Raw genomic sequence first — 22053 nt, 5'->3', positions numbered from 1 at the left:
AATCCCTAATGAGTCCTTAGGCAATGATCCCCAATGACTGCTGGCATATTTTGAAAAAATAAGGAAACCACGCCCTGGCCGGTTTGGCTCAGCAGTTAGAGCGTCGGCCTGCGGTCCAGAGAGACCCGGGTTCGGTTCCCGCTAAGGGCTGGTACTTCAGTTGCAGTTTGTCCCCGGCCCTGGTTGGGTCATGTGGGTGGCAGTCACTCAATGTGTCCCTTTCACATCGATGATTCTCTCTCTCTCCCTCCCACTCTATCTGAACAAAATATGGAAAAATGTTCTTGGGTGAGGATAAAAAATAGTAAGGAAACCACGTATTCTGTTCCTTTATATGGGTGCACACATCACCTATGAGTAATCTTGGGGAAAAAAAACAACAACAGCCAGACCGAGCCTATGGCTCCACCCACGAAATGATAGGAAAACAAGAGGCAGCAGAAAAATATGTCAGATACACCATGACGACACAATCCACAAAATGCAGCTGTGGGGAATTCTACAGCGTCTTCAACACTTACATTCGCTTCTCCACTGCCCTCCTCTCTCCCTCTGGGTTTTCATCGCTGTTCCTCTCACGTTGCAGATGTGCAAACTGTGCTCGGAGAGCTCGGCCCGCACACTGAGCCGCAGGAGGCGCAGCTGGCCTTGGGCTCCATCACCTCATTCTCAAATGCCCCCATGCGGTTTGTTGGTTTGTTTCTTTTTCTTTCTCTCTCTTTTTTTTTTAATCCTCACCCAAGGACATTTTTCGATAGTTTGTTTGGATAGAGTGGGAGGGAGAAGGAGAGAGAGAAACATCGAAGTGCAAGGGATACATCAAGTAGTTGCCACCCACACGACCCAACCAGGACTAGGGACACTGGGGACAAACTGCAACTGAGGTACGTGGCCTTAGCAGGAACCGAACCCGGGTCTCTCGGGACCGCAGGCCGACGCTCTAACCACTGAGCAAACTGGCCAGGGCTTATTTTTATTTTATTTATTTATTTATTTATTTTGGTACATGCCCTTAGCGGGAACCGAACCCAGGACTCTCTGGTCCACAAGCTGACGCTCCAACCGCTGAGCCAAACCGGCCAGGGTTTGTTTTTTTTTTAATGCACACTTGAGGGTGTTTTTCCATTTTTGTTCAGATAGAGTGGGAGGGAAGGAGAGGGAGAGAAACATCAACGTGAAAGGGACACATCTAGTGGTTGCCTCCTGCAGGACCCCAACTAGGGCCAGGGATGAACCGCAACCGAGGTACCTGCCCTTGCCCGAAATCGAACCCGAGACTCATTGGTCCGCGGGCCGAAGCTCTAACTGCTGAGCCAAACCAGCCAGGGCCAGCGTGTTTCTCGATTGCCCTCAAAAGAGAAGCCATAGAGGCCGAGCCCAGACATCTGTGCCTCGTGCCCATGTTCGAAGTCATGGGGCAGCCTCCATGCTCCCCTGCGGAGTTCTCACTCTGGTCCCGCACACTTCCAGTGTACCTTGTCCCCTCCAGGGGCCCCAAGAGTCACTGACCCCACGTGGGGAAGCTGCAGCCCGGAGCAGTTAGCCAGTGCTTGGGGGATTAGAAAGCCCTGCTTCCCTAACTCCTACTCCCGCTGTGCCCTCCTGACACCTTTCCCTGCCAGGGAGGAGGGCAACAAAGAATGGCAAGACTCCCGGTGCTGAGGGAGGACTGTCTCAGAGGCTGGAGCAGGGGTGACAGTGTGCCCGGGCACTAGGGCCCAAGCAGCACGCCCTGCCTGGAAAAAGCGGGCAACGCACACCGCAGCTCGGGCCACCTGTCTGCTCCCCACGGAAGAGTTTTTACGGCCACGCTAGGGCTGCTCTCCCGAGGTTCCCCAGGCGGCTGTCTCTCCCGCTAGACCTGAAGCATTGCTTTTGCTGAGATGAAATTTACATTTTCGGTGAGTGCACAGAACCTGAGTGTGCAGTTTGGCAAGTTTTGGCAAATGCATATACCCATGTAACTAAAACCCGGTCAGGATATGCAGCGGTCCATCCCAGAAACTTCCCTCATGCCCTCATTACTCGGTCTCTACCCTCTTCTTAAACCACAGGTCTGAAAGGTCCTGACCCCTTTAGAAGGCACACGCCAGCCTTCGGGGTCGCTCCGCTCGCCAGTGGCTCCTGGCAAGCCATCCAGCACGGTCCCGCCAGGTCCCTGTGAAATGGCAGTCACTGAGGCCTACCCTGGATCTAGCTTTCTGAAGACACCAGTCACCACACTGTCCATGTTGCTGGTTGTCACCGTGAGGCCACCCATGTCAACGAGCAGGTGGAATTTTTCACTTCCTCCAGAACCTTCCATAGGGCTGATTTTTCCCTTCTCTCTCCCAGCCCCTGAAGCCCCAAGCTCTTTTTATCCCACGGTTAATATCTGTGACAAAGCAGGCCCTGACTGAGAGGGTGAAGATGCCTGTAATTACCTTAGCAACAGAACATGCTGTGCACTTGAATAATTTAATCCCATCCCCATAGCAACACAATCCCAGAATCATGGTCATTTGGAGCCCAGGGGCAACAGTGCTCATTTAGGCCAACCTCTTAGATTCAATCAGAAAAAAAAAAAGTGTCATTTGCTGCTCAGATAGCCTTTTGCATCCTCGTACATATTCTTTGTTTGAATTGTTCACAGTGGATGTTGATTCAAAGAGGATAGACCTGGGAGTGTTCATGTTGGCTGCTGATTCTGGGGCTGATTTCAAGTTCGAAGTTTTGTCCTGCACTGTCAGGGACAAAGGAGGATTGACTGATGGAGGCAGAGCAAGTCTGCCAGAGGAGAATGTTCCTGGGAAATGGGGAGTGGAGATGTTTATACCAGGGCCCCTTATACCAACAGACAAGCAGGCAAAGAAAGGGGTCACTCCTTTGGTGGGGATAACAGACCCAGACGATCATAAGGAGGCATGGTGCTGATACATGTTGGGAGTAGGAAAGAGTATGTCTGGAACGCCAGAGATTCACTGAATTCTGCCTCAGGGCTTCTGAGCCTCGTGATAATCAGGAAAGGCCTAACAAGGGCATTTGGTAGTCAGGGTTCAGACCTCTCAATAAGTAATGTCTCCTTACCCAGCCATCAGTTTAGATCAACGGAAGTGCTGGCTGCAGATGAGGGGTTGGGTGGAAGAAGGGAGAAGCCACACATGTCAACTGCGTCACAAATGGAAGGACCATTTGCAGTAGGGGCATTGTATCTTTTCCCAGGGATACTGTTTTAAGGCTCTTTTTTTAGAAATCATGACCAGCCACCACTTTGAAGAACCAGTGGCAATACAGAATGAGTGGGGGCACAGGTAGATGATGGGAGGAGAAGCTGCCCGAGCCTTACCAGTGCTGCCTTGGCATTCACTTCAAAGGCAGCTGCCGGTGAACGCCTGCAAGCCAGGCCTCGGCGCTTCTTTTGCTGGCGCTGGAGCATCTTGGACAATGCACAGGGCCAGCCAAAGGTACCAGAGAGGAGATGCCCCTGGAAACAGCCCTCAAGCAAAGACAGATGGTGAGTTAGTGAATTGAAAACTCCAGCATCCTCATCTCTTGGGTGGGTTAACTTTGATATGTGTTCTGCGTGTCTCCCAGAGTCCCTGATGGGATTAAGCTTCAAAGGAAAACCAGCTTCATGACACACTTCGTTAGCTACCTTCCCTGCCTCCTTCCCCACTCCCCACTGGGTTTCACTAAGGTCAAGTCCCCAAAATACCACCTGCACTTCAATCTTTGTCTCAGGGTCTTGGGGAAAAACACAGACCAAGATACTATGTCCTATAAATTTTCAAGTTCATTGTCATATTGTTATTGATTATATCCTTGTATATAAGATATATGTATATATTGACTTTTGTCGCATCTGTAATTTATTTGAACCTTAACTTTTATTTTCTTTTTCTTTATCCTCACCCGAGGACATTTTTGCATTTATCTTGAGATAGAGCAGGAGGAAGAGAGAGAGAGAGAAACATCAATGTGAGAGTGACACATCAAGTAGTCACCACCCACCTGACCCCAACCAGGGCAGGGGACAAACTGCAACTGAGGTACGTGCCCTCAGCAGGAACCAGACCCGGGCCTCTCTGGTCTGCGGGCCAACGCTCTAACCGCTGAGCCAAACCCGCCAAGGCTAACTTTTATTTTCTTGATAAGAGGTGTAGTCATCTTCTTAATAGTTTTCAAGAAATCAAAGATTCAAAAAATTGTTTTTTTCCCCCTCTAACATCTATCTGATTGGTTCCTGAGTTGACCTTATCTTCATTATTTTTTTCTTCTTGTTTTTTGGGGTTTGCCTCATGAGTTCAATATTTAGACTTTTTTGTTTCTTAATAATTGTGTTAAAACTAAACAATTGTCATTGTGTACTTCTTTGGTAGTATGTTGACATGAAGCGGTTTTTCTATCAGCCTGTTCTAAATCTTGCTTAGTTTCCATTTTAACTTGAGTTATTTAGTAATATGCTATTTTGTTTTCAAACATGGGAGTTTTCAGCCTGCTTTTATTATTAATTTCAAATTTTATTGCTTTAAGGTTGGATTGAGTATTTTGATTATTCTAGTTCTGCTCCATTAACGTTATGCATAATTTCATTATTCTGTAGTTGTTACCCTTGAGATTACAAAATACATCAGCGAATTATAGTCATTTCATCTGTTCCTGGGACAATGCCAGGACATGAGACTACTCTAAATCCACTTCCCCGACAGAGTGCAATAGAAGTGGTGTTCTGAGAATTCCAAGCTAAGGCCTTCAGACTGGCAGCTTCTGCTTCTCTCTTAGAATGTTTGCTCTTGGGATGGTCCCTTATGGAATCCAGGCATTTTTAAAAAAGAATCATAGACCACAGGGGAGGCCATAGGGAGAAGAACCAAACTCTCTGGTTCACAGCTCCAGCTGAGCTCCCAGCCATCAGCTAACACAGCGGGGAGCCAAGCAAGGGAGCGTGTTAGCTGTTTCAGCCTGGAGGGTGCAGTTCCAGATTGCGTCACGAGGGGCAGAGCTGCCCCGCTGAGCCCAGTCAACCCACAGAGTCAGGAGAGATTCGATGTTTTTGTGCTGTAAGTTGCAGTTTCAAAGCTTATTAGTTCCCATGCCCTGTTTTCTGCGGAAATGGTCACTAGATTTTCATTTACTGGTGACATTATAGATCTTAGTAATTTTTTTTTTTTATCCTCACCCAAGGACATTTTTTGTTCAGGTAGAGTGGGAGGGAGAGAGAGGAAGAGAGAGAGAGAGAAACATCGATGTGAAAGGGGCACATCAAGTGGCTGCCACCCGCACGACCAACCAGGGCCGGGGACAAACTGCAACCAAGGTACATGCCCTTAGCGGGAACCGAACCTGGGTCTCTCGGGACCGCAAGCTGATGCTCTAACCGCTGAGCAAAACCGGCCAGGGCGATCTTAGTAATTTTTAATAAAAGTCCATTTCAAGAGACTAAGTTCTCCACTATCAACTGAAACAGGTCAAGTTAAATGCAAATGAAACTTAGACCTGCAAAAGTATTTGAAATTGTGTTCAGTAAATTATTGCCACAACTATGTTGCAGTTTTTAAGCCGAAGTCATACTTAATTTTAGTCAACAAACAGCTTTTAGTGCCTCATACCTCTATGTCTCCCCAATAACACATTCCTTACTAAGCTTATCATCAAATGCAATTGTAAAATTCATCTAGTTGCAGTTGTTCACATACATCATGATTCTTGAATTTCAAATTCAGGATTGGAAACCATTTTAAATGATCTCAGCCCTAGAAATTCTACTTGACTAATGATAGTGACCAAGAAGGTTATAGTAAAGTTAGGGCAATCTTGACCTGAAGCTGGAATGAAAAAATTCACAGAGAGCAGAAAAGTGGATCAGACATTATCAAGTGGCAAAGGAAAGAAAATTCTGGAAATCAGAGAAATGGTTGGGAGGTAAATCATTGCCTTGCGATGGAAGCCACCTGATTTAATGGTGGGCTAGTAATAGTTTAACTACTGGCTCTCTGGGCAGAAGAGCTGAGGTATATAGCATTTGTTGATTTCTATAGTGTATCGCTCCCACCGTGGCCTACTTCAAGCTACCAGTGTGACCTCACTGAATATAGACGTGGGAAGAACTGCACACAGTGGGCTCTACCCAATCCAACACACCGCTGGCTTGGTGGTCCACTGTACTGAGAAGACTCCATGTTTAGTGAGGGCAGACCAGGTTTCTGGAGTTAGGAAGCAAATGGAGGTTGAGGAAGTGAAAGCAAGGAGCAGGGACTATGTTTTTATGATGTACTTCCAAGGGATGTGAGGCATAGCACAATAGCTAGAGTGGGACCCAGAACTGATGAAGGGTGTATGTGTGTGTTTAAAGAAGGGAGATATGCTGAAGGAAGAACCCAACTGAGAGTGACTGCAGACTGAGAGAGCATGAGTTGCAGTGTTCTCAACACACGTTGCTGTGGGAAGTTTCTCTGCAGCCCATGGGAGGAGCAGAGCTTTTCCAGGCTTTTCTCGGGCTGGATGTGTTCAGTTAGCAGATGTGCAGTTCAGGCAACTGAGCCTCATAGCTCCAGAAAGTCTCCGAAGTGCTGAGTGGTCGAAGAGACTGAGCCAGTACCCTACAGTGGAGGGCCAGCGGTGGGTTGGGGTGGAAAGGTTGAGGATGGATGAGGAAGTTCACAGGGGTACCAGGACTTACCCTAGTGTATCAGAAACAAGACCTGGAATAGCAGGAATGATTTAAGACTCAAGTGGAATAGGAGATTCAAAAATACCTCCTGTCTTGGCAGTGGGCTGCTGGATCCTGCTCACACCACCCTGCAAAGGATGGCTTTTACATTTTAAGGAATTTTGTAAGGCAGCTGACATCAAGTTGATGGTTGAAATCAGCTATGGTGGGAAAATTTGTCCATGGAAGTCACTAAATAATGCAAGTCAATGCTATATTACTCAAAAATAATAAGGAATAGCCTGGCCGGTGTGGTTCAGTGGTTGAGCATCGACCCATGCACCAAGAGGACGCCGGTTCAATTCCCAGTCAGGGCACTTGCCCAGGTTGTGGGCCCGATCCCCAGTGGGGGTATGCAGGAGGCAGCCAATCGATGTTCTCTCTCATCGACGTTTTTCACTCTCTTTCCCTCTCCCTTCCTCTGACTCTAAAATCAATCAATCAATAATAATAATAATAATAAAGAATAAGCTATTGACACATAAACAACATAGAGAAATCTAAAAAACTTATGCTGAGAAAGACTTGCATAATGAAAATAAAACACTGCTGAAAAAAAGACAAATAAATAAATGAAAACAAATCTCATGTTCATGGATTGGAAGACTTAATATTGTTGAGATGTCAATACTACCAGAAGTAATCTACAGATTCAATGCAATCCCTATCAAAATCTCAATTATGTTTTTTACAGAAATAGAAAAACCCATCCTAAATTTCATATGGAATCTCAAGAGACCCTGAATAGTCAAAGCAATCTTGAAAAAGAAAAACAACGCTTTTAAAGAGAAGTCACACTTCCTGATTTCAAAACTGACTACAAAACTATATTAATCAAAATAGCATGGTACTGTCATAAAGACAGAAATATAGACTAATGGAATACAATAAAGAATCTGAAAAAAAAACCTTTGGATATATGGACAAATGATTTTTGACAAGGGTGCCATTCAATGGGCTAAAGGACAGCCTTTCAACAAATGGTGCTGGGAAAATCATATCAACATACAAAAGAATGAAGTTCGCCCTGGCTGGTTTGGCTCAGTGGTTAGAGCGTTGGCCCATGGACCACAGAGTCCCGGGTTCAGTTCCCACTAAGGGCATGTACCTCGGATGCAGTTTGTCCCTGGCCCCAGTTGGGGTCGTGTGGGTGGCAACCACTCAATGTGTCTCTCTCACATTGATGTTTCTCTCTTTCTCTCCTCCCTCTCTCCCTCCCGCTTTATCTTAAGATAAGTGCAAAAATATCCTCAGGTGAGGATTAAAAAAACCCACAAACACAAAAGAATGAAGTTGGACCTTTAACTAATTCCCTATACAAAAATAAACTCATAATGGATCAAAGACTTAAATGTAAGCTCTGAAACTATACAACTCTTAGAAAAAAACACAGAGCAAAACCTTTATGACATTGGATTTGGCAGTGATTTCCTGGCTATGATACCAAAGGCACAGGCAACAACAACAACAAAATAGATGAATTGGACTTCATAAAAAAATTTAATTGTGTATCAAAAACCAGTATCAGCAGAATAAAAATTCAATGCACAGAATGGGAGAAAATATTTGGAAATCATATATCTGATAGGGATAAATATCAAAATATAGAGACCTTCTAAAATTCAACAACAAAGAAACATACACCACCATTCAAAAATGGCCAAGAGACACCCAGCCGGTGTGGCTCAGTGGTTGAGTGTTGACCCGTGTACCAAGAGGCCACTGGTTCAGTTCCTGGTCAGGGCACATGCCCAGGTTGTGGGCGAACTCCCCAGTGGGGGCATGAGGAGGCGGCCAATTGATGTTTTCTCTCATCCATGTTTCTACCTCTCTCTTCCTCTCTCTCTAAAAATCTATTTTAAAAAATGGCGAAGAGATTAAATAGACATTTCTTCAAAGAAAATATACAAATTGCCAATAAAAGAAAAGATGCTGAAGATCTTTAATCTTTAGAGAAATGTAAACCAAAAGTACAGCCCTGGCCAGTTTGGCTCAGCAGTTAGAGCATCAGCCCTCGAAACAGAGTCTCAGGTTTGATACCAGTCAGGCACGTACCTAGGTTGTGGTTCGTCCCCAGCCCTTGTTGAGGTTGTGCAGGAGGCAGCCAATCAGTGTGTCTCTCTCATATTGGTGTTTTTCTCTCCCTCTTGCTCTCTGTCTCTCTATCCTTCCCTCCCACTCTATCTGAAAATAAGGAGAAAAATATCCTAGGGGGAGAATTTAAAAAAAAAGTACAATGAGATACCACCTCACACCCACTTTGATGGCTACTATCCAAATAAATAAACAAATAAAGCAGAAAATAAGAATTGGCAAGAATGTAGAGAAATTGGAACCCTTGTGCACAGTTGGTGGGCATGTCAAATGGTTGAAAACAATGTGGTAGTTCCTCAAAAATTAAAAATAGAATTACCATATGATTCAGCAATTCCACCTCTGGGTGTATAACCAAAAGAATTGAAAGCAGGGGCTCTAAGAGATATTTGTATACCATGTTCATATCAATATTATTCACAATAGCTAAAGGATAGAAGCAACTAAAGTGTCCATCAACAGATGAATGGATAAATAAAATGTGGTCCATTCTTTTATTTTATTATTATTTTTTTTATCCTCACCCGAGGACATTTTTCCATTTTTTGTACAGACAGAGTGGGAGGGAGAGAGAGGAAGAGAGAGAGAGGGAAACATCGATGTGAAAGGGACACATCGAGTGGCTGCCACCCGCACGACCAACCAGGGCTGGGGACAAACTCGCTGAGCCAAACCGGCCAGGGCTGGTCCATTTTTTTTTATTTTTATTTTTATCCTCACCCGAGGACATTTTTCCATTTTTTGTTCAGATAGAGTGGGAGAGAGAGAGAGGAACAGAGAGAGAGAAACATCGACGTGAAAGGGACACATCGAGTGGCTGCCACCCGCACAACCGACCAGTGCCGGGGACAAACTGCAACTGAGGTTCGTGCCCCTAGCGGGAACCGAACCCGGGTCTCCCAGGACCACAGGCCGACGCTCCAACCGCTGAGCCAAACCGGCCAGGGCTGGTCCATTCTTTTAATAGAATATTATTCAGCCTTGAAAAGGAAGAAGATTCTGATACATGCTACAACATAGATTAACCTCGAGGGCATTATGCTTAGTGAAATAAACCAGTCACAAAAGGACAAATATTTATGATTCCATTTACAAGAGGTACTTAAGAGCAGTCAAATTCATAGAAACAAAGTAGAATGGTGGGTACCAGGGGCCGGGGGAAAAGCGAGTTACTATTTAATGGATATAGAATTTTAGTTTTGCAAAATAAAGAGTTATGGTGATGGATAGTGATGTTGGTTATAAAACATTATGAATGCATTTTAATGTATTTGAAATGGTTAAGATGATAAATTTTATGTGTATTTTACACATAAATATCTGAAAAAATAAATATATATTGAGGAAAAGAAATCAGACACAAGAGTACATGCTTTATGATCTCATTTATCTGAAACTACAGAAAAAGCAATTATAATCGAAAGTGTCAGAGAACAGGTAATTGGTTGCCTAGCGCCAGGGATGGGGGTGGTGGATCTACTGGGAATATTTTGGGGTGACAGAAATGATCTCTATCTTGATTATGGTGGTGGCTGCATGTCTAAATTCAAAGAAATGTACACTTAAATTGGGTACACTGTATTGCATATAAATTATACTGCAATAACATTGATTTAAAAAATAAAAAAGCAATGGGCCAGAATGGCAGGAAATTACTACTTCTGAAAGCAGAGTTCAGGAATAATTTCCTCCATGGCAGACTAGCACAGTTTCATCTAGATAAAGCTGATGGCAATACTGTAGGTAAGCTCTTGGGAAAAAGTAACGATGCACAAATTGTGAAGGCAGCAGTCCTCTACTATTATGAATGATTTTACAGGTCATAGGCACATTATACTAATTGTAACCAGAAAATGAAATAAAGGAAGTAGTGCTGTGATGACTCATCGGGAAGGCTCAGAGTGCTCTCGTATGTTTCACACCTCCGCCTTGACTGCAGGATGTAGAGCCAGAGCTAGTACAGATGACATGGAGTTCCACAGATGGACTTTCCATGCTGCTTCCCAGGAAAAGAGCAAAACATCACGTGTTGACAATAGTTTTTCACTTTTAGATTCTTTTTTTTTTTTTTTTTTTTATCCTCACCCGAGGACAATTTTGCATTTATCTTCAGATAGAGCGGGAGGGAGAGTGGGGGGAAAGAGAGAGAGAAACATGGAGGCCAGAGAAACACATCGACTGGTTGCCACCCACACGACCCCAACTGGGGCCAGGGACAAACTGCAACTGAGGTACGGAGGAGGTACGTGCCCTTAGCGGGAACTGAACCTGGGACTCTCTGGTCCACTGGCCGATGCTCTAACTGCTGAGCCAAACTGGCCAGGGCTGCACTTTTAGATTCTTAGTGCTGATAAGAATGTGTGTGTGTGTGTGTGTGTGTGTGTGTGTGTGTGTGTGTGTGTATATATATATATATATTTTTTTTTTACTGAACACTTCCGGCCTGAGCCAGTATTTTATTTTATTTTATTTTATTTTATTTTATTTTATTTATTATTATTATTATTTTTAATCCTCACCCGAGGACATTTTTTCCATTTTTTGTACAGACAGAGTGGGAGCGAGAGAGAGGAAGAGAGAGAGAGGGAAACATCGATGTGAAAGGGACACATCGAGTGGCTGCCACCTGCACGACCAACCAGGGCCGGGGACAAACTGCAACCGAGGTACATGCCCTTAGCGGGAACCGAACCCGGGTCTCTCCGGACCGCAGGCGGACGCTGAGCCAGTATTTTAGTTAGTTAGCTAGTTAGTCCACTAGTTAGTTATTGACTTGCCCGCTAAATATATAAGCTTCATTAGGTCAGGTACCTCTACACCGTTGTATCCCCAAAGCCTAGAACTGTGCCTGGCACACAGGAAGCCCTCTAAAAATATGTGCTGAATGAATGAATGACTTGTCAAAGGCAATGGGTGCAAATAGGTGCCTATCCAGACTTCCATGGCTACCTGCCCCCGTGCCTTTATCCAGTCCAGCGTGCCAGGAACACCTCAAGGGTTTGGGAGAGTCTCAGTTCCTTTCGTCCTCCCGCCTAGAGGGGGAGTCAAGACCCGGTGGGCGGTGAGCGGGCTGGAGCCGCGGATAGGCGGCCCTCTCTATGGTCCTGCTCCCCAAGCCCCTCCTCCCTCGCACCCGGCGTGCCTCTATGGTTCTTCCTGTCATTAGTCGGGAGGGGGCGCTGTGCGCAGGCGCGAGGTGACGCCGCGGCAGGGCCGGAAGGAGCGCAGCTGTGGCCTCCGCGGCGGCGACGGAGCGGTCGGCCGCGGCTTCTGGTGACTGAAAGCCCTGGCGACAGGGACCGCCAAGCCCGCCTCGTGAGCCGGCGAGTTGAGTGGCGAGTAAGTGTCGGCCGCGGGGCGCGCAGCTCCTCCTCAGGTTGTGCGAGGCGAGTGCGTCTCGGCCCGGCGCCTCCTCTAGCCCGGGGTCGGGGTCGGGGCCGGGGCGGGGGCCTCGGCCGTGAGGGGCGGCAGGGCGCGGGGCGGCCGGGGCGCGGGGCCGCGGCGAGGCGGGAGCGACAAAGGCGCGCGGCCGCCGGACCCTCCCCCGCTGCCGGCACTTCGGGAAGTTTCGCGGGCCGGCCCGCCGGCCTGCTGCGCGGAGGCGACAGCGCCGAAAGTCCGAGTTTCCCGGGCGACACCCCCGGGACACGGTGTCCTGGAGCCGAGCGTGGCCGGAGCGCGGGGGCGACGCGCTGGGACCGAACTCGGGGGGCCGGGCCCGGGGCTGGCGGGCCGCGCCGCCGCTCGCTCGGGACTCGGCTCGAGGGGTGTGTCCCCAGCAGCCGGCGACTCCGCAGCCCTCGAGCGGACGTCCAGGGGTGGCCGCGCCGGCCGCGCGGGGACGGCGACCCTGACGGACGCGCCTGCCGCGCCGGGCGCCGACCCAGAGCGACGCTGCCGCGCGTGACGTGGCCGCAGCCCCAGCCCCAGCCCCGGCCCCGTGCAGCGCGGGGGGCCCCCCGCTTCGGGCCGCTCCAGCCTCGTGACGGCGCTGAGCGCTGGCGGGGCCCGCTCGGCTTCCAGGCCGCTCCCCGCAGACGGCAGCCCGGGGCCCCGTGCCCCGCTGGGGCCTGTCCCGGGCACGTCGCCGCCGGAGACCAGCGGCCGTGCCCGCGGTGGAGCGCGGGGCACGTCCTGGCACAGAGCCGGACCCTTGCCCGGGGGAGGGCCGCCCGGAGGTGGCCTTGCCCGGTTTTCCGTGCAGGGGCTCATCAGGCCCGGGCTGGGCAGTGGTTGGACCCGAGCAGATCGCCGAGAGCCAGGGGCCGACTTTGGACCCCCTTGTAAAACCGGAACCGAGGCTTCGGCCCCTGCGGGGAAATCTGATCGGGGAGGATCCGAGAGTCAGGGACTCAGTGTTTGAAGCAGGGTGGGCGAGAGAATCCGAGTTTGCTCACTCTGATGGCTGCAATTTTTTTTGTTTTTGTTTTGTCTTTTAGTAACTTTATTGATTTTTAGAGAGAGAATAAGGGAGAGGGAAACATGGATGTGATCTGATCAGCTTCCCCCCCTCCCCCCGGGATGAACCCACAAGCAGCCTGTGTCCCCTGACCAGGAATCAAACCCACCGCGGTGCATGGGAGGACACGCAGCAAACTGAGCACACCTGCCCGGGCAGCTTTTTTTTTTTTTTTTAAGTCTCTCCTGAGGATATGTTTATTGAGGAACATCCGTTGGTTGCTGGTGCCTCGGTAGGAGCCATAACCAGGGATCCACCCTGAAACCGAGGTATGTGCCCTGGTTGCCCTGACCAGGAATCGAACCCAAAACCCTTTGGTGTACTGGATGAAGCTCCAACCAACTGAGCCACTTGGCCAGACTGATAGCTGCCATTTATAACACTCAATATTCTAGGCTGTTAAGATATTCACAAACATTATAACTAATTTCACACCTAACCATGTTATTTTATCCTCATTGCTAATTATAATAGGACAAAACATGATGATGCTATGTGCCAGATATTGTTCTAAGCGTGTTCCATATAGTAACTCTTAATTCTCAATGGATTTTGTTAGTCTTGTTTTGTTTTGTTTTTTAAATTCACCCAAGGACATTTTTCTTTTTCTTTTTTTTTTTTTTTTTTGCGTTTTATCTTCAGATAGAGCGGGAGGGACAGAGTGGGGAAGAGAGAGAAACATCAATGTGAGAGAGACACATCGATTGGTCGCCACGCACACAACCCCAACTGGGGCCGGGGACAAACTGCAACCGAGATATGTGCCCTTAGTGGGAACCGAACCCAGGACTCTCCGGTCCAAGGGCTGAGGCTCTAACCTCTGAGCAAAACCAGCCAGGGCTCGTTATTCTTGTTTTTAAATGGAAGAAAATGAGTTGCTGAAAAAGAGCTTACCTAATCACAAAGGTTACAAGGGTCTGAGCTGGAACTTGAATTCAGTTTGGTTCCAGAGTTCATGCTCCTAATTATCCCACTATACCTGTGAATATTTATTAAAAAGGCTCTCATGGAGTATTTTCTTTGTGCTGCACAGTGTGCTATGTCCTAAGACTATGAGAACGAATAAGAGGCAGAGTCCCACCTTTTTGGAACTTGTTTTAGCACCGGAGATTGATATTAAACACAACTTCATAAGTAATTGTAGATTATTATTGTGCCAAGTCCTCTTAAGGAGTGAGAGATATGTGCATGAATTCTGGGAATAGTCAGGAGAGGTTTTTGTCTGAGGAAGTGACATTTAAGATGAAGAAGCACGCCCTGGCCAGTTTGGCTCAGTAGTTGGAGCATCAGCCTGTGGACCAGGGAGTCCCGGGTTCGGTTCCCACAAGGGGCACATACCAAAAGTAAAAAAATAAATTAAAAAAAAAGATGAAGAAGCAAAGGATGATAGAGTTCATTTGATCAGAGAGAGGCATGAAGAGTATTCTAGCCAGAGAAAAGAGCCAGAAGTGGAAGGAAGGGGCATGGCATGCTCAAGAAACCAAGCCATTATCGCTGACAAATGGTGAATGGGAGAAAGAGGTACAGGTGAGGCTCTCTGTAAAGGATCATATGAGGCAGCGTTTTGCAGACCTTGGCAAGGATTTTGGTTCTACCGTGATAAGATTGGAGGTTTAAAAAACAAACTCACGCCCTGGCCGGTTTGGCTCAGCGGTTGGAGCGTCGGCCTGCGGTACAGAAAGACCTGGGTTCGGTTCCCGCTAAGGGTACCTCGGTTGCAGATTGTCCCCGGCCCTGGTTGGTCGTGCCGGTGGCAGCCACTCGATGTGTCCCTTCACATCGATGTTTCTCTCTCTCTCTCTCTTCCTCTCTCTCCCTCCCGCTCTATCTGAACAAAAAATGGAAAAATGTCCTCGGGTGAGGATAAAAAAAAAAAAACACACACAAAAAAAATCAAACTCTCACTGAGCCATGTAGTTCAGTGGTTGAGCATTGACCCATGCACCAAGGTTCAGTTCCTGGTCAGGGCACCTGCCCAGGTTGTGGGCCCAATCCCCAGTGGGGGGCATACAGGAGGTGGCCAATTGATGTTCTCTCCCATCGATGTTTCTATCCCTCTCCCTCCCTCTCTCTAAAAATTAATAAAGAAAAAAATTTAAAAACAACAAAACTCTGAGTGCTATATTAAAATATGTTAGGGTAGAACCTATAGGCAGTATTGAGTAGAAAGGACAAGGTGTTAAGAGTTCACAGAGGATTCTTCTATAGAAAGGTCATTGAACCCCTGGCCGGTTTGGCTCAGTGGTTGGAGCGTCAGCCTGCAGTCCAGAGAGACCCGGGTTCGGTTCCCTCCAAGGGCATGTACCTTGGTTGCAGTTTGTCCCCAGCGCTGGTTGGTCATGCGGGTGGCAGCCACTCGATGTGTCCCTTTCACATCAAATGTTTCTCTCTCTTCCTCTCTCTCCCTCCCACTCTATCTGAACAAAAAATGGAAAAATGTCCTAGGGTGAAGATAAAAAAATTTTTTTTAAAAAAAAGGTCATTGAAAACATTGATTTTTTTTTTTACTTTCTCCTTTGTGGATGAGTATGTGCTTACTTAACTATCCTGGTTTCTGTGACAATATTCAGTTGATAGTTAAGGGAAATCTTAATGCTATATGTTAAACTCTTTAGCCCACCCAATGAAGATTTCAAATTTAATTTTTAAATTAAAACCTCTTCTATTGTAGAAAGACACTGATTACAGGATTTCTAGGGTTCTTTTAGACTGCTTAAACTCCAAACTAATTGTTTGCGTAATTATATATGTAATTATGGATGGTATTCTACCTTAATTCTTTCATTTTTGTCTATGCATTAAAATTAACATGCATTGCATTTTCTTCTTCTGAACTCATCACCTGCCCTGTTCTTTCTTAGTAGTATCACCATCCTTCATTCACCCAATCTCAACAACTAAGTCATCTTTGACTTCTTTTTTTCTCTTACCCTGATGGCTAATTACATATAGAAAAAATCCTATTTAATCTAATTCTGTAGTCAGTATCTTGCATCTTTTTCCTCCCCTGTTTACTGTTAGCTCTAGTTAGACTTTAGCTCTTGTTTCTGGGTTTCCTGCCACCAGATGTTTTCTACAGTCTGTCATATATTGCAATTAGGTTGATTTTCCTAAAGTACAACTTGACATTGCTTCCCATTGGATAGAAAATAAAATTAGAACTCTGCTTCAGTTAGCTATTGATGCATAGCAAACCACACCCAAACTTAGTGGCTTCATATAGTTTCATTTGTTAACAGTTTTGTGAGTCAGGAGATTGGGAAGAGCTCACCTGGGTCATTTCTTTTTTCTGATTCACATGCTGTCAGATGAGGTGACTGGAGGACCCACTTCAGAAATGACTCCTTCACTCCCATGCCTTATCAGAGACTGCTGGAAGTCTGGGCTCCCCTGGCCTTTCCCACTCCATGTCATGTGTCAGGGCTTTCCATGTGGTCTCTCCAGCAGGGGAATTAGACTTACAGGGTGACTTCAAGAGCCCTAGATGGAAGCTGCTGCCTCCTTTAAAGGCTAACCCTGGAGCTGGCACAACATTCAGTTTAGCTTAAATACTGCTGTCTCCACATTTCCTGACTTCCTGCCCTTCCACAACTGGAATAGTCTTTTTATTGAACTAATGACTTTATACTTTTTAGTATACTTAATTATACTGCATACTTTCTCTTATTGACGGGACTCCAAGTTCTTTGAGACAAGATCTACATTGAATTTTCTTTGTATTTGTTTACTGTGATGTACAACACGTTATTTACACCATGTGGCAAGCCCATAATAAATATTTGTTGAATTCGTTTAATGTATTTTAATTTTAATTTTAAGTGTTAATGAAAGTAATACCAATTTAACAGAGAAAAATCAGAAAATATAAGGAAACAAAGAATATAAACTACCTTAAACTTATTTAGAAATAATCATTATTAACTTTTTGTTGTGTTGATTTAATATTGACTATTAGTACAGGCTGAGAGGCTAGAATTTGAATGAAAAGCAAAATCATTTATAGGCACTTGTTAAATATGCTAGGAAGAGGCATTGTGCGGGACTGGTGTGATGGGCATGTCAGCTTCTCCCAGCATGTGTTTGACTCTGCTTTGCCTATTTTTCCTTGAGTGTTCAGAGATTAACTCAGTAAATTTGAAGCATCTTTTATTACCCCAGAATCTGTGTTTGCAGCAGTGACAGGGATGTTTATGAGATCACTTTGGAAAGCAGGAACACTACAAAACTCCAGGACCACGCAGTATCATACTAGGAGCACATGGAAGGAAAAATGAAGAGGCAGCACGAATAGGAGGAGGAAAAGAAAATGTTAGAGACAGAACTGTCTGTCTCTTTTCATGAGGAAGCAAAGATGCAATTCTGAAAACTAGAACACTGTGTGAGAGAACCATGAGTGATTCCCCTTTTTTTTTTTTTGGCTTTGTTTTTCGAATTTTCTGTAATGGGCCATACTTTATAACTGAAGAAAATCCTGATAAACTGTTGTCATGTAAGCCCTTTTACCTGACTCTGGTTACGTATGGCTGTGATTCACAGCTCCAGGCTCTGACAGAATGATGTTTTTGGATCTACTCATTTATAAATCAACTGTGAGATGCTGGAAATACAAGTATGAATAAGACATAGTCAAAAGCATAGGGAGTTCACAATTAAAATGTGAACTCTTTCTCGTATATTGATTCATCCATAAAAGGAAGGACAGTTGTAGGAGTGGAAGAGAACATGGAAGAACTGTCATTTACAGGTTTTACTATATAGTAGTACTACCGAAGATTCTCCACAGTTAATGAAGTGATAAATTATGTGCTAATTTTTTGTTTTATTTTGGAAGCATTAACTGATATTTGACTATAAAGTACAGTAATAAACATACATGTAATTTTATAATAAAGGGTAGAGGCAAGAACTGAAATCTTTCTTGGCATTTCTAATTCCTGGACTTCGTTTTTGTTTAACTGTTTTCTTCAGTTGTCTGATCAAGAAGCGAAAAGACATAGATAGCTTCTTGCTACAGCCAGAGGAAAAATGAAGTTTCTTTTATAGAAGTAAGTGTGTATTGTCAATAGTTATAATACTAGTGAAAAGTAACTTATAAGAGGAAAATATACTCCCCTGCCTTGTTTGCCTGTATTACCAACTCTTATTAATAAACACTGCATTTACTGTGTACTTGTGATAAAGTTCTTGCTTTGATGGCTTTTATCATACATAATGTGCCTTCTCATTCATACATATATATACATGTATATATATGTGTGTGTGTATATATATAAAAGTCCTCACTCAAAGATATGTTTTTTTTTATTGATTATTTTTTTAGAGAAAGAGAAACATAGATGTGAGAGAGAAACATCGATTAGTTGCTTCCTGTATGAGCTCCCATCAGGGGGATTCAACCCACCACCTACATATGTGCCCTGACTGGGAAGGAACCCATCACCTTTTAGTGTATGGGATGATGATCCAACCAAATTGAGCCTCCTGTTCTGGGCTACCTTTTTATATTTTATTTACTCTTCAACACAGCCTTATAAAATAAGAATAGTAATTTCTGTTTCACAGATAATAGTCGTGTTGTGACACTTGCTATGTCCCAGGCACTATACTACTTTATACATATTTAACTCAATTGAATTTTAAAATAACTTTTGTCATTTACAATTTTTATTGATTTATTTTTGTTACAGATGTTTCTCCTTTTCCCCCATAGACACCCTCCTCCCGATCAGCCCCCCCCCCCCCCCCGCGCATTGTTGCCGTTGTCCATTAAAATAACTGTATTTTTATTTTACAAATAGAGGAACTAGGCCCTGACCAGTCTGGTTCAGTGGTTAGAGCATCAACCCATGGACCAATGAGTAGCGGGGTCACTTCCAGTCAAGGGCACATACCTTGATTGCGGTTGGTCCCCAGCCCTGACTGATGTCTCTCTCTCCTTTTCTCTTCCCTTTCTCCCACTCTATCTGAAGATAAATAAATAGAAAAATGTCCTCGGGTGAGGATTAAAAAAAAACAAATAGAGGAACTAGGCCCAAGAGGTTAAGCAATTTATGCAGATACTGATTCACTAAATGGTGAAACCAGATTTATACCTAAGCAGTCTGATCTGGAGCCCAGATAAGAGGACTGAATGTCAGGGGCTTGAGTGACCTTTACAGAGAAAGTAGAAATTCCATTAGATTCCTTTTCTCGCTGCAGCTTCGGGTCACTGTGTGCCATTCATGAAGAATTTTGCTTTTATTTTATTTTTAATATATATATATATATTTTATTTCAGAGAGAAGAAGGGAGAGGGAGAGAGAGAAACATCTGTTGGCTGCCTCCTGCATGCCCCTTACTAGGGGTTGAGCCTGCAACCCCGGGCATGTGCCCTGAATGGGAGTTGAACTGGTGCATGGGACTACATATAATAAACCAACTGATCCACACTGGCCAGGGAGGAATCTTGCTGTTAAAGCACCACTAGTAATCTGCTAACTACAAGATTGACATTCTAACTAAATTGGATGTAAAATAACCTTTTGATTTCTAGTGTAAAATTGAAGGAACCGAGTTGTGGTAAAAGAAGAAATAAGAAACTTGGTTAGTGTAATTCAGTGTCCAAAATACTTTTTAAAAATTATATGTGAAAGAAAAGTAAAGTACTTGAATAGATGCAGTTCAAATTTTACACCAGAGCTCTTTCCTTTATATATACCGTGCTATTTATAAGTAACATTACTGTTATTTCAAATGAGAAACCCAAACTTATGCTTGGATGTGTAATTTTTAAAATTTGAGATGCCTTTATCCAGTTATAGATAACAGAAAGTTCTGTTGTAAAACAATCTTGAATATAACTTTGTATTCTCTAAGTTGGAAAATGTTGATATTATTTGATGATTAACTCTTTGTAGACATTAATGAGAAACCAGGGTCTGGAGCTTACCTCCTCTAAAGCACATGGTTTCTCCCAGGAAGGCAAAGAAAATTGAGATTTTCTTAGGGATGAAGAAAAGTGTTGAACAGATAAATTACAGATAGGATCTTGGAACCAAAGAGACCCCATAGCAATTACAGTGATACCCCTTTGGTTCTTATTTATTGATTTTCATTTAATTTTTATCGCTATAAAGCAGGAAAATGGTTCAGAATCAAACTACAGAAAGAATTAAAAGCAATAATCCACCCTGGCTGGTTTGGCTCAGCGGTTAGAGTGTTGGCTTGCAGTCTTGAGAGGTCCAGGTTCGGTTCCCACTAAGGGCACGTACCCTGGTTGCAGTTTGTCCCCGGCCCTGGTTGGGTCGTGTAGGTGGCAACCACTCGATGTGTCCCTTTCACGTCGATGTTTCTTTTCTCTCCCTCCCTCCCTCCCACTCTATCTGAACAAAATATCCAAAAAACAAAAATGTCCTCGGGTGAGGATTTAAAAAAAAACAAAAACCAATAATCCTCGCCTCCTAATCCCCAACTACTGTTTCACATAGGCAACCACGTTTTTCCCTTTATAATCGATTTTGTTTCCCCTAAGTTTTCCATTGTGAAATACAGCACACGCAAATAAGTTTCACCCCAAACAAGTAAGTTTAGGCCTATGCCTAAACTTTATCTAAATAAAGTTTAACCCTGGCCAGTTTGACTCAGTGGTTAGAGCATGGGCCTGCGGACCAATGAGTCCTTGGTTGGGTTCCTGCTAAGGGCATGTACCTTGGTTACGGTTTGTCCCTGCCCCGGTTGGGGTTTTGTGGGTGGCAACCACTCGATATATCTCTTTCACTTCGATGTTTCTCTCTTTCACCCTTTCCCTCTATCTGAAGACATGCAAAAATGTCCTTGGGTGAGGATTTAAAAAAAAAAAATTTATAAATAAATAAAGATTAGATAAGTTGTCTTGTTAGGTGGAGTCATTCAGCATGCATATTTTATGTCTGGATTCCTTCACTCAGTCATTATGTTTTTTTGTTTGTTTTTTATTCTCACCTAAGGACATTTTTTGTTCAGATAGAGTGGGAGGGACACATCGAGTGGTTGCCACCCACCCAATCAACCAGTGCCGGGGACAAACTGCAACCCAGGTCCCTCTGGACCGCAGGCCAAACCGGCCCCGGCAGTCATTATGTTTTAATATCCATGTTATATGTGACTGTAATGGCTTCTCCCTTTTTTGTTTTTTTGGTTTTTTTTTTTGCTGTATAGATTTTAATTGTATGAACATACCATAATGTATTTGTCCATTATATCATTGATGTACATCCCTTTCAGTTTTTGGCTTATAGAATTCATGCTGCTGTGAACATTCTTGTGCATAGACTTGGTGCACATAAACATATGTTTGTATAATATAGATTTCTACTAGTGGATTGCTGGGTCTTTAGGGGATATATATCTTCTACTATAATTGATAAGGTATCAAGCTTTTTTTGCAGTTGTGTTACCAGTTTACATTTCCACCAACAGTGCAGGATCCTCACTAGTACTTGTTGTCTTTTTGATAATAGCCATTCTGATAGGTGTGAGATGATAATCTCATTGTGGTTTTGATTTGAATTTCCCTGATAATTAGTGATGTTGAGTGCCATTTCATGTACCTGTTGGCAATTTGAATATCTAACTTGGAAGAAAGGATTTAGGTCCTTTGCCCATTTTTAAATTGGATTATTTATATTTTGAATGTTGAGTTATATGAGTTCCGTATATATTTTGAATTTTAACCCCTTATCAGATAAATGATAAGCAATATCAGATAAATATTTAGCAAATATTTCCTCCCATTCCACAGGTTGCCATAATTGAATTTTTAAGTATACTTTGTTTTTTTTATATGTCTTATCTG

The 22053-nt window shown here is 44.4% G+C and overlaps 1 protein-coding gene across 1 annotated transcript in view; it reads left to right on the top strand.

The window, feature by feature from the left end:
* The first annotated feature begins 12098 nt into the window (after positions 1-12098).
* RNF216 (ring finger protein 216) overlaps positions 12099-22053 on the top strand; it is a 129016-nt gene continuing 119061 nt past the window's right edge. The window contains exons 1-2 of the mRNA XM_036281962.1: positions 12099-12121; positions 18210-18286. The gene's annotated coding sequence lies outside the window, so the exon portion shown is untranslated. The remainder of the gene's footprint in view (positions 12122-18209; positions 18287-22053) is intronic.

Source organism: Molossus molossus, unplaced genomic scaffold (genome assembly GCF_014108415.1).
Source record: "Molossus molossus isolate mMolMol1 unplaced genomic scaffold, mMolMol1.p scaffold_m16_p_4, whole genome shotgun sequence".
Lineage (NCBI taxonomy): Eukaryota > Metazoa > Chordata > Mammalia > Chiroptera > Molossidae > Molossus > Molossus molossus.
Note: the sequence above shows the minus strand (reverse complement) of the source record. Positions and strands in the feature narration are given on the sequence as shown.